The sequence below is a fragment of the Camellia sinensis genome, chromosome 6 (assembly GCF_055761805.1).
Source record: "Camellia sinensis isolate YWXY chromosome 6, ASM5576180v1, whole genome shotgun sequence".
Lineage (NCBI taxonomy): Eukaryota > Viridiplantae > Streptophyta > Magnoliopsida > Ericales > Theaceae > Camellia > Camellia sinensis.
Genome location: NC_138966.1, coordinates 193837568 through 193847974, shown reverse-complemented (window position 1 = coordinate 193847974; position 10407 = coordinate 193837568).

Genomic DNA, 10407 nt, shown 5'->3' with positions numbered 1-10407 from the left:
AAATTACTACTATCAATTTAATTTATTTAAAATATTTATACTCTATAAATTATAAGTAAAAAGTTGTATCTAAAAGTCTGTTATAGACTCTCAAAATAAAATTAAACAATTTTTATAATTTAAAAAAATGAATAAATTATATTTATAAGTGTGTGGGTGATTTTCCGACCACACTGCCCGCCTAGTAATCAGCTGGAGAGCACCGGCAGAATAGATGGCTTCAAGGAACCTGCAACAGAAAGAAAAGGCTCCGGCGGTGGCTCCTCCACTAGGGGGCACTCCGACGATCAAGTCAGTATATCTCTCAAAGATAATCAAGTGCTAAACTCACAAGCTTGAGTATAAACCTGCGTACCTTAGACCCACGGGGGTGCCTCTCTTTTATAGTTTACTAAATCCAAGTCTCACTATAAGTCTGACTTCTACGGACTCCAATTCAATGTCGACTTTGGACACTTCAAGAGATAAAGATAAATTCCCTAAGAGCTTTATCCTTATCTTAGCAAAGTCTTCTCTTTACTCTAGGACTCTTGTCCCTTATCCGCTTATCTCGGATTCCGATATCTTCGGAGATTAGCTCGGTCTTGCCTAGGTAACCTCGGCAGAACTACCAGGACACGTGGCACCTCGGCTGACACGTCACCATCACCATGCCACGTGTTGGTATTCAGAAAATGCATCCCCACAACTGCCCCCTAGGTTCTATTACCTCGGCATTCTGAGGTGATGGAACCTATTTCTGTATTTTCTTCCAGTACCTCGGCATGAGAACTCTTCGGCCGAGATCATTCATTTTAGGCTGACATGCCTTCATCAAAGAACAAGAACTCAAACGAACTCCTCCACGTGCATGAGCTGTCATGCACCTTTTCTCAACCGTTCCTCTCACGTGCTTTATCCTCATTGGCCCGTGTCTGTGACGCGCCTGAAAACTGTATTTCACCCATCTGCGCCGTCTGACGTGTGCGTTGCTCCAGGTGTAATAAATGCCCTGCTTTTTGCCGCCGTTTCAAGTTTTTTACAAAACTTTTCTCTCCATCCTCATTTCTTTACTTTTGCATTCGTTTTTCTGGCTCTCTCTCTCTAAACTTTCTCAAACCCGTCATTGCCCTAGCTCCAAGTTCTGCAACTGCCTTCATTCTTCCATTCTAGCGAAGCTTTCGTTGCTCCGTCTTCTCTACAACCGTTGCCTTGCCTCGGCGACTTTCATTCCGGCTTCATTTGTTCTGGTAAGCCTCTGTTCCTCTTATTCTCAATTTCTTTTATGTGTTTTCATTTACTTACTGCCATTATTGCGCTGTTCAAACCTTTGATTTGCTGAACTATTCATCTGGATGCGTCTTTTTCATGATTTTACTCATATCTTGAACACTTTGTATTGTTTAATACTTTTCTTGCCACTGTTCTTGACCTTTTACTTCTGTATTTCTGTCGCTTTTAAGAACCATGCCTCTGTTCTTTGTTTCTGAAACGTCATTCTTTATTTCTTGTTTTCTGTTTTTCCTTTCCAGATCTGTGCCTTTGATCTTCATCTTCATAGTTCTTAGGCTTGGGATTTGTTTGTAGAACCTTTAATTTAGGGAAAACTGAAACAATCCTTACCAGCATATACCTAGGGTTTCGCCGAGGTCCGGATAACCCTTTAAGAACACCTTTCTTTCTGAAACCTTGCCCTCTGTTTTTAGGCCGACGTTATGGGTATGTGGAGACATAGGGTAGATACCCCAACCAAACTCGAGTACTTTAGGCGAGAGTTCTCTATTCCTGCTGATGTCCATCTGAAGCTAGCTGAAGATAGTGACTCTATCATGCCCTCAAATGATTCAATGCCCTTTCCTATAGTAGCCTTTACTGAGTGCGGACTCCGGCTCCCACTCAACATTCTTTTTCGCGAAATTCTTCATTTTTACAAGTTGAACCCTATGCAACTGGCCATAAACTCTTATCGAGTGATCAATGGTATCATAGCCCTGGCTAGGCAGGAGAATGTTAGGATCACCCTTGCCGATGTACAATATTGTTATACCATGTGCCCCCTTAACCTGAAGGAAAAAGGTTACATCTACTACCTCAAGCCGAGGTCTACTTAACTCAAAATTGTAGCCGACCTCCCGGACTCCAATAAGGGAGCCGGGGATGACTTTGTCATTGCTTCGGGAAATTGGGAATTTGGTCCAGACGAAGATGTTCACCTCTACCCTCTTCCTCGAACAGTTAAAGAGGGCAAGGGTAAGAGCCCAGTGTTAATACTTAATTATTTCTTTTTCAAGTCTTCAAAACTTTGTCTGTTTCTAATGTTTGTTTGTTTGTCCTGCAGATCTTCATCAGCCACCAAAAAACTTCCGCCAATCCTTCTTCCCAGGAAAATATTTAAAGAAGCTCCTAGACCTTCCAATCCACAAGCGCAAGGCTCCCCTGCTACTGAATTTTATTCCAACATACAAATCCACATTGCCCGACGTCCCAAAAAGAAAGAAGAAGAGCTTATCTCCTCCCTCTGCTACCACTTTGCAAACAGCATCAACATCTCGGGCTGACCAAGGGTCAACCTCTGATCCAGCCGACCAACCATCAACTTCAGCCCCATACTTAATCCCAATACCAGAAAGAAAATGTCGGCGAAGACTCGTAAAAACTGCTGAGAGGGGTCGCCTGAAGCCTGTTGCCCAAGATCTCCTAGCCGACCTTCCAACCGACGTCGATGCTATTCCGACCCAACCTTTGCCCTCACCGAAGCCAAAAAGAACTAAGAAGGCCCAGTCTAAGGCCAAGGCTACTGAGGTTGAGGCTGAGGATGCTCTACCCATCTCCAAGCTGGCTGAAAGCAGCAAATCTCAACCTTCCGCTGGGAAGAGGCGTGCAAAATCCCAGCCATCACAATCTACTCAACCCAAGAAGCCGAGGTCATCGTCTGCGACGACCTCGGGGTCCAAAAAATCTGATGTTCCTTAGGCTCCCCAGATTACTCTGGAAGATAGGCCCATAATGACCAATGAAAGCGCCGATGACATAAATGTCGGCGTTGCCCTTACTACGGCGTTGCTCCTTCCTCGTGATTTGGAGCGGAATGCCGGGTATAGTAAATATGAGAACTATGTCCTAATGCTCCAACACTCAGTTCAAGTAAGTGTTCCTGCTCAGTACTTTTTCTTCCATTCTATTTTGTACTTAAAAATATTTTCTAACACTTTTATTTTATTTTATTTTTATTTTTTTTAGGCCATCCAGCATGCCCACTCATTTTCAATGCAATCTTTCCAGAATCGAGAGAAGCTGGTCGACCTGAGGAGGGAGGTTTCTGCCCTTAAAAAGGATAACAAAACTCTTCTTTCAAAAATAAAAAAGCTGAAAGACCAGGTTGAGGCTGCCACCAAAGCCCAAACCTTAGCCGAGGAAAAGGCCGAATCTGCTGAGGCCATCAAGACAGTTGCTGAATCTCAAAAAAAAGAGGCCGAGGCGAGAGCGGCCCAGGCCGAGAAGGAACTTCAGGAAGCATTGGCCACAAAGGAAGTCGAAATCAAAGAGGCTGATAAGAAGGCATATGCTCAGGGCGTGGCCGACGTCACTGAGGATTACAAGCTTCAAGTCAGGCAGGCATGCAACAGGGGATTTTCCCTTAGTTGGATGTCCTTGATAAAAAAACTTGATCTCCCTGCTGACTCGCCTTTCCGTAATGCCGATGCTATTCCTCTCTCATTTCCTCCTCTTCCACCTCCAAGTCAGGCCGAAGAAGAATCTGAGTCTGAGTCTGAAGCCGAGGATGAGGATAACAATGATGATGAGGCCTTGGTGAGGAAATCCAAGGATGCTGCTGAGGCCAAGTCCCCTCCTCCAACTGAGCAAGTCATGGACTTAACTTTGGATGAAGAGGGTGATGAGGTTAGGGAGGCGCTCAGGGAAGCTGTTACAGGGCAATTATCATCCGACCTTCTCTTAGCTGAAAGAAGTCTTGACAAAACGCTTGCAGAGATTGATGCCGAGTTGGCTACAGAGAAGGCTGCCGAAGTAGTTCCCCAGGAATCTGCCGAGGTCCAGACCCAAATCGCTCCTGAAACTGAAGAATCATAACTTTGGATGTCTTCCGTACTCTTTTTGTTTTTTGGATAATATAAGCTTTTCTGTACTTCTGGTTTTGAAACAATGTAAGCTCTTCTATTTAGCTGATGTATCTTCTGCTTCTGTTGAACACAACTTTATTTCTGGTTGGCCGTAGTGCCTTCTTTGTATACAACTGCAACTGTTTTTGTCTGAACGCTTTAATCTTTAATTTCTCTTGATTGCGTCTGTATGATTCTATACTTGGAATTTTTTGCATGCCTTCCCATTTTGCCTCCTTTGTGCAATCTTCTTCGGGTTACGTACATCGGGTACAATAACGTTTTACTTCAGCAAGATACAAACCTGCAAACTCTTCATAAATTCCAACAAGTGTTTAACATATACTATTCAATGTTTAACTTTGCAAGCTTCTTCTCAAGTTTCAACAAGTATTTAAACAGTGATCTCGGTCTAACCTACTTGTAAATTGCTACAAATTTCAACAAGTGTTAAACAATATACTTTAGCTTTTACCTCAACCTGTAAATTGCTGCAAATTTCAACAGATGATCACATGTCGGCTTAACGTCATCTTGTAAATTGCTACAAATTTTAACAAGTGAAGATAAGAAATCAGCTTAATTCCAACTTGTAAATTGCTACAAATTTCAACAAGTGAATTAAGGAATAATCTCGGCTTAACTTCGACTTGTAAATTGCTACAAATTTCAACAAGTGAAGATAAGAAATCAGCTTAATTCCAACTTGTAAATTGCTACAAATTTCAACAAGTGAATTAAGGAATAATCTCGGCTTAACTTCGACTTGTAAATTGCTACAAATTTCAACAAGTGAAGATAAGGAATCAGCTTAATTCCAACTTGTAAATTGCTACAAATTTCAACAAGTGAATTAAGGAATAATCTCGGCTTAACTTCGACTTGTAAATTGCTACAAATTTCAACAAGTGAAGATAAGGAATCAGCTTAATTCTAACTTGTAAATTGCTATAAATTTCAACAAGTGAATTAAGGAATAATCTCGACTTAACTTCGACTTGTAAATTGCTACAAATTTCAACAAGTGAAGATAAGGAATCAGCTTAATTCTAACTTGTAAATTGCTACAAATTTCAACAAGTGAATTAAGGAATAATCTCGGCTTAACTTCGACTTGTAAATTGCTACAAATTTCAACAAGTGGAGATAAGGAATCAACTTAATTCCAACTTGTAAATTGCTACAAATTTCAACAAGTGAATTAAGTATCTCTGTCTTCTCTCTGCCCCCAATGTGAACCTGAGTTCTACTTGGGTTCTCATTATTCATGTCTCCAAAAACACCAATATGTCACTTTATCCATCATATGTGTTTTAAAGAAAAGGGAAAAATTTTTATTGATGACATCGGCCAAAAATACTGCACATCTAATGATAGAAGAATTTTAAATTACAAGTGTTCCAAGGTCTTGGCAGTGCTTTGCCCTCGTTATCTTCTAACCGATAAGCTCCATTGCCTAATACCGAAGTAATTCTGTAGGGTCCTTCCCAGTTTGGGCCAAGCTTGCCTTCTCTGGGATCCTTCTTGTTGCCGACGACTTTTCTTAGGACTAGGTCGCCGACTTGAAAATCTCTTGGATTGACCTTCTTGTTGTAAGCTCTGGCGAGTTGTTGCTGGTATACTGCGAGCTGAATTGCAGCTTTCTCTCTTCGTTCTTCCAAAAAATCTAGCTCTCGGGCTAAGAGTATGTTGTTGGTGCCATTCTCTACTCCCTGGGTCCTGATCCCTAGGATGCCGACCTCCAATGGGATGACAACTTCTGTGCCATAAGCCATGGCAAAGGGGGATTCCCCTGTTGATCTTCTTGGCGTAGTCCAATATGCCCAAAGCACGTTGGGTAACTCGTCTACCCACTTTCCTTTTGCTGCCTGCAGCCTCTTCTTTATTCCATCCAAAATTACTTTGTTGGATGCTTCTGCTTGCCCATTACTTTGGGGAAAACTTGGTGTTGAAAAGTAATTCTTGATCTTGAATTTCGCACAAAAGTTCTTGATGAGTTTGCTATCAAACTGTGTTCCGTTGTCGGCAACTATTGCTCTTGGAATCCTAAATCTGGTGATGATGTTTCTCCATATAAAGTTCTTGACGTCCACATCTCGGATTTTGGCAAGAGGTTCTGCCTCTATCCACTTTGTAAAGTAATCTGTTGCCACCAGCAAGTATTTTCTCTGCCCAGTTGCCTGGGGAAGTTTCCCAACCAGATCCATGCCCCATTGGGCAAACGGCCAAGGGCTGGATACTGAGTTTAGGTCAGCAGCTGGCTGATGCATCAAAGGTGCAAACTTTTGGCATTGTTCACACTTCTTTACATAGGCTTCAGCATCCTTCTGCATGTAGGGCCACCAATACCCCTGGGTAATGGCCCTGTGGGCTAATGATCTGCCCCCAGCATGGCTTCCACAAATTCCTTCATGAATTTCATACAGGAAATCTTCAACCTGCAAAGGGTGTACGCACCTTAAAAGTGGTCCAGTAAAGGACCTTCTGTAAAGGTGTCCATCTTCTGTCAGACAGAATCTTGCCGATTTCAGTCTGACTTTGTGTGCTTCTTTATGATCTTCTGGCAGCTTTCCTTCTTTTAGGAATGTAACAATTGTATCCATCCAGCTTGGCCCCACGTTCACACACATTGCTTCCTGTTCTGTGCTCTTTGGTTCTATGCTCGGGCCCGACATATAGTCGATCATAATTGTTCTTGTTTTTCCAGTCTGCATTGAACTTGTCAGGTTTGCCAACGCGTCGGCGTGGGTGTTGTCATCTCGGCTAACTTGAAGTAGTCAGCAGTTTTGAAATAGAGCTGCCAATCTGATGACCTCTTTTGCATATGCCGACATCCTTTCGTCTCTGGCTGTAAATTCACCTGTGGACTGGTTAACAATAAGTTGTGAATCACAAAAAACTATTACCTCATCTGCTTCTGCTGCTGCTGCCAGTTTTAGCCCTGCAATTAATGCTTCGTATTTCGCTTCATTGTTTGAGGCCTTGAACCCCAAACGGATGGACTGTTCTATTATTTCTCCATCTAGAGATATCAGCAGTACTCCTGCCCCCGCTCCTTGTCGGTTCGAACTTCCATCGACAAATAGTCTAAATGAATCGCTGATGTAGATGCTGCAGGGTCTGAGTTTTTCCTTTCTTTGTTCTTTTGCCCTAGGCTGGGATTCCTTTTGCTTGCTGGGACAATGCTCATCCTGGCTCAACGGAGCCCGATGTTCAATGGTTTTGGGTGTGAATTCTGCCACGAAGTCGGCCAAAACTTGGCCTTTAATTGCTGTTCTTGGCTTGAACTCCAGGTCATACTGGCCTAGGGCTACTGCCCATCTTGCTATCCTTCTTGTTAAGTGTCCTTGTTGCAACAAGGACTTCAGTGGGTGCTCTGTTAGGACCACAATCTTGTGCGCCTGAAAGTAATGGTTCAACTTCTTTGAAGCCATTACTAAGGCTAGCATTAATTTCTCCAATAGTAGATACCTTGTTTCTGCATCGGCCAAGGTTTTACTAACATAATAAACAGCTTTTTGCTCCCATTTTTCTTCTCGGATTAGTACTGCACTTACTGCGTGTTCTGAAACTGCCAAGTACAAAAACAGTTCTTCCCCTAGTTCTGGATTGAAAAGAACCGGAGTTGTGGTCAAGTACTTCTTTAGGTCGGTTAAAGCGGCTTCGCATTCTTCTGTCCACAGAAAGTCTGTGGCTTTTTTCACCAAGTTGAAGAAGGGTCTGCATTTATCCGAGTTTCTGCTGATGAACCTATATAGTGCTGCGGCCCTTCCAGTAAGCATCTAAACCTGTTTTGCCGACATCGGGCTCTGCAGCTCTAGGATGGCCTTGATTTGGTCTGGGCTGGCCTCAATGCCCTTTCTCGTTACCAGATACCCTAAAAACTTACCTGATCCAACGCCAAACGCGCACTTTGATGCGTTGAGTCAGAGCCGGTATGCTTTGAGTATATCAAAGACCTCTTTAGGTCGACAAGATGACCCTTAGATTTCTTGGTCTTCACGACCATGTCATCGATGTAGACTTCTACTGTTTTGCCAATCAGGTGCTTGAACATCTTTGTAACTAACCTTTGGTAAGTTGCTCCTGCGTTTTTCAACTCAAAAGGCATTACCTTGTAACAGTACAGACCTTTAGGGGTGATGAACGCAGTTTTTTTCTCGTCTGGAGGGTACATGGCAATCTGGTGGTACCCCCTGTATGCATCCAGAAAACTCATCCTTTCATGCCCTGAAGTAGCGTCTACGAGCTGGTCAATCTTGGGCAGAGGAAAGCTGTCTTTAGGGCAGGCTTTGTTGAGGCTGGTAAAGTCTACACAAACCCTCCATTTGCCGTTCTTATTTTTCACCACTACTGTGTTGGATAGCCAAGTTGGGTAGTGAACTTCTTGGATGGCCCTAGCCTCTAGAAGTCTATCTACTTCTTCTTCTACTGCTTCGACGTGCATCAACGTCGGTCTTCTGACTCGTTGAATCACAGGTTTTGCCGACCTGTCGACATTCAGTCTGTGGCAAGTGACCTCGGGGTCAATGCCGAGCATCTCGTAAGGTGTCCAGGCAAACACCTCAATGTTGGCTCTCAAAAAATCTTCTAGTTCTCTTTCCTCTTCTTCGGCTAAGCCTGAACCGAAAAGAAAGAAGCGTTCTTCGTCGCCCTCCTGGACAAGGATTTTCTTCAGTGTCTCTTCACTCTTTTCAGTTGGCTCATTGCCGACATCTTCTAGGACCTCTATGTCCTCGTCTTCAATCTCTGCTTCTTTTGGCTCTTGAATGCTGCAAGTAGACTTCATTGCTGCCATGGAACAACTTTTTGCCTGTAGTTGATCTCCTCTGACTTCTTCAATCCCATGTTCTATTGGGAACCGTAATAGTTGATGCAACGTTGAGGGAACTGCCCCCATTGCATGCAACCAAGGCCTTCCCAAGATGATGTTATATGGCGAGGGCGTATCAATCACAATGAATTTCGTCTTGATTTTCTTCGTGCCGGCTTGGACTTTCAAGCTTGTTGCGCCAAGTGGCCACGTTGGCGTTCCGTTGAAGCCCACCATCGGGCTATTCGATTGCTCCATGTCGTCTGGGTGAAGGCCCAACTCCTTGTAACATCTGACGTACATGATGTCACAAGAGCTGCCTTGATCTATCAGGATACGTTTTACTTGGCATTCCCCAACCTGGAGGGATACTACCAAGGCATCATTATGCGGATGTTGGACCAACTCCAGGTCGGCTTTAGTGAAAGTTATCATCGGTCCTTGGCATTCTTCAGGCCGAGGTCTTTTGTATCCGACCTGGTTTACATGCTGCAGGTGTTTTACTCTTTGGGTTTCTCCCCGAATGTTGTTTTCGTTCACCTTTGAGTGGATTACATTAACCACCCGTGGTCCTCCTGCCTGTGGTTGCTGTGCTGGGGGAGGCGGTGCTGCTGGTGCTTGAGGCAATCTTGCCTGTTCTTCTCTTGTCCTGGCCTCATCAACAAGGTCCCTCAGATGGCCTTGCCTTACTAGGTTTTCTAAGTGTGCTTTTAAGGCTCTGCAACCCTGAGTTGGGTGTCCTTCTTCATTATGGTAAGCACAGCGCCTACCAACATTTCTTCCCATAAATTCCCCTGGTTCTCTTGCCGGTGCCTTGAAATATGGTTGATTTCGTATTTGGTCCAGGACTTTATGGATAGGGATTCGGAACACCGTCGTCACTGCCTGTTTACTCTTCAATTCTGTTTCTTGTTTGGTCGGCCCGCTGGTACCTTGGCCTCTCTTCGGCCAGCCGTTTCCCTTTTCCTGCTTTATCTCTTTGTTTCCCGACGTATCTTCCTCGGCTCTGGCGTACTTCTCGATTCTCACCATGAGTTCCTCCATGCTTTTTAGCAATATTTTTGCCAGAGACTTCCGTAGTGGGCAGTCATCTTTCAGGCTGTTCTTGAAAGACACGACCGCCACTTCTTGGTTGCATTTGGGTATTCGATTGAACACCTCGTAGTACCTCTTCGCGTAGGCCCTAAGGCCTTCTTCCTTGGTGATTCTTAAAGCCATCAGGGCGTCGACCCTTAAGGGCTGTAATTTGTTCGTTACAAATCTGGCTACAAACATCTCGACCAGGCCTTCCCATGTCTTTACGCTTCCCTTCGGTAGTTTATGGAACCAATCAGATGCAATTTCCCCAAAGGATGAGGGAAATACTTTGCAGAGTAACGGCTCGTTCCCACTGTATAATGCCATTGAGTTGAGGTATAGTCCAACATGAAAGTTGGGATCTGACTTACCATCATAAATTTGGAACCTTGGCATACTGAATCTTTTTGGTGCTTCAAA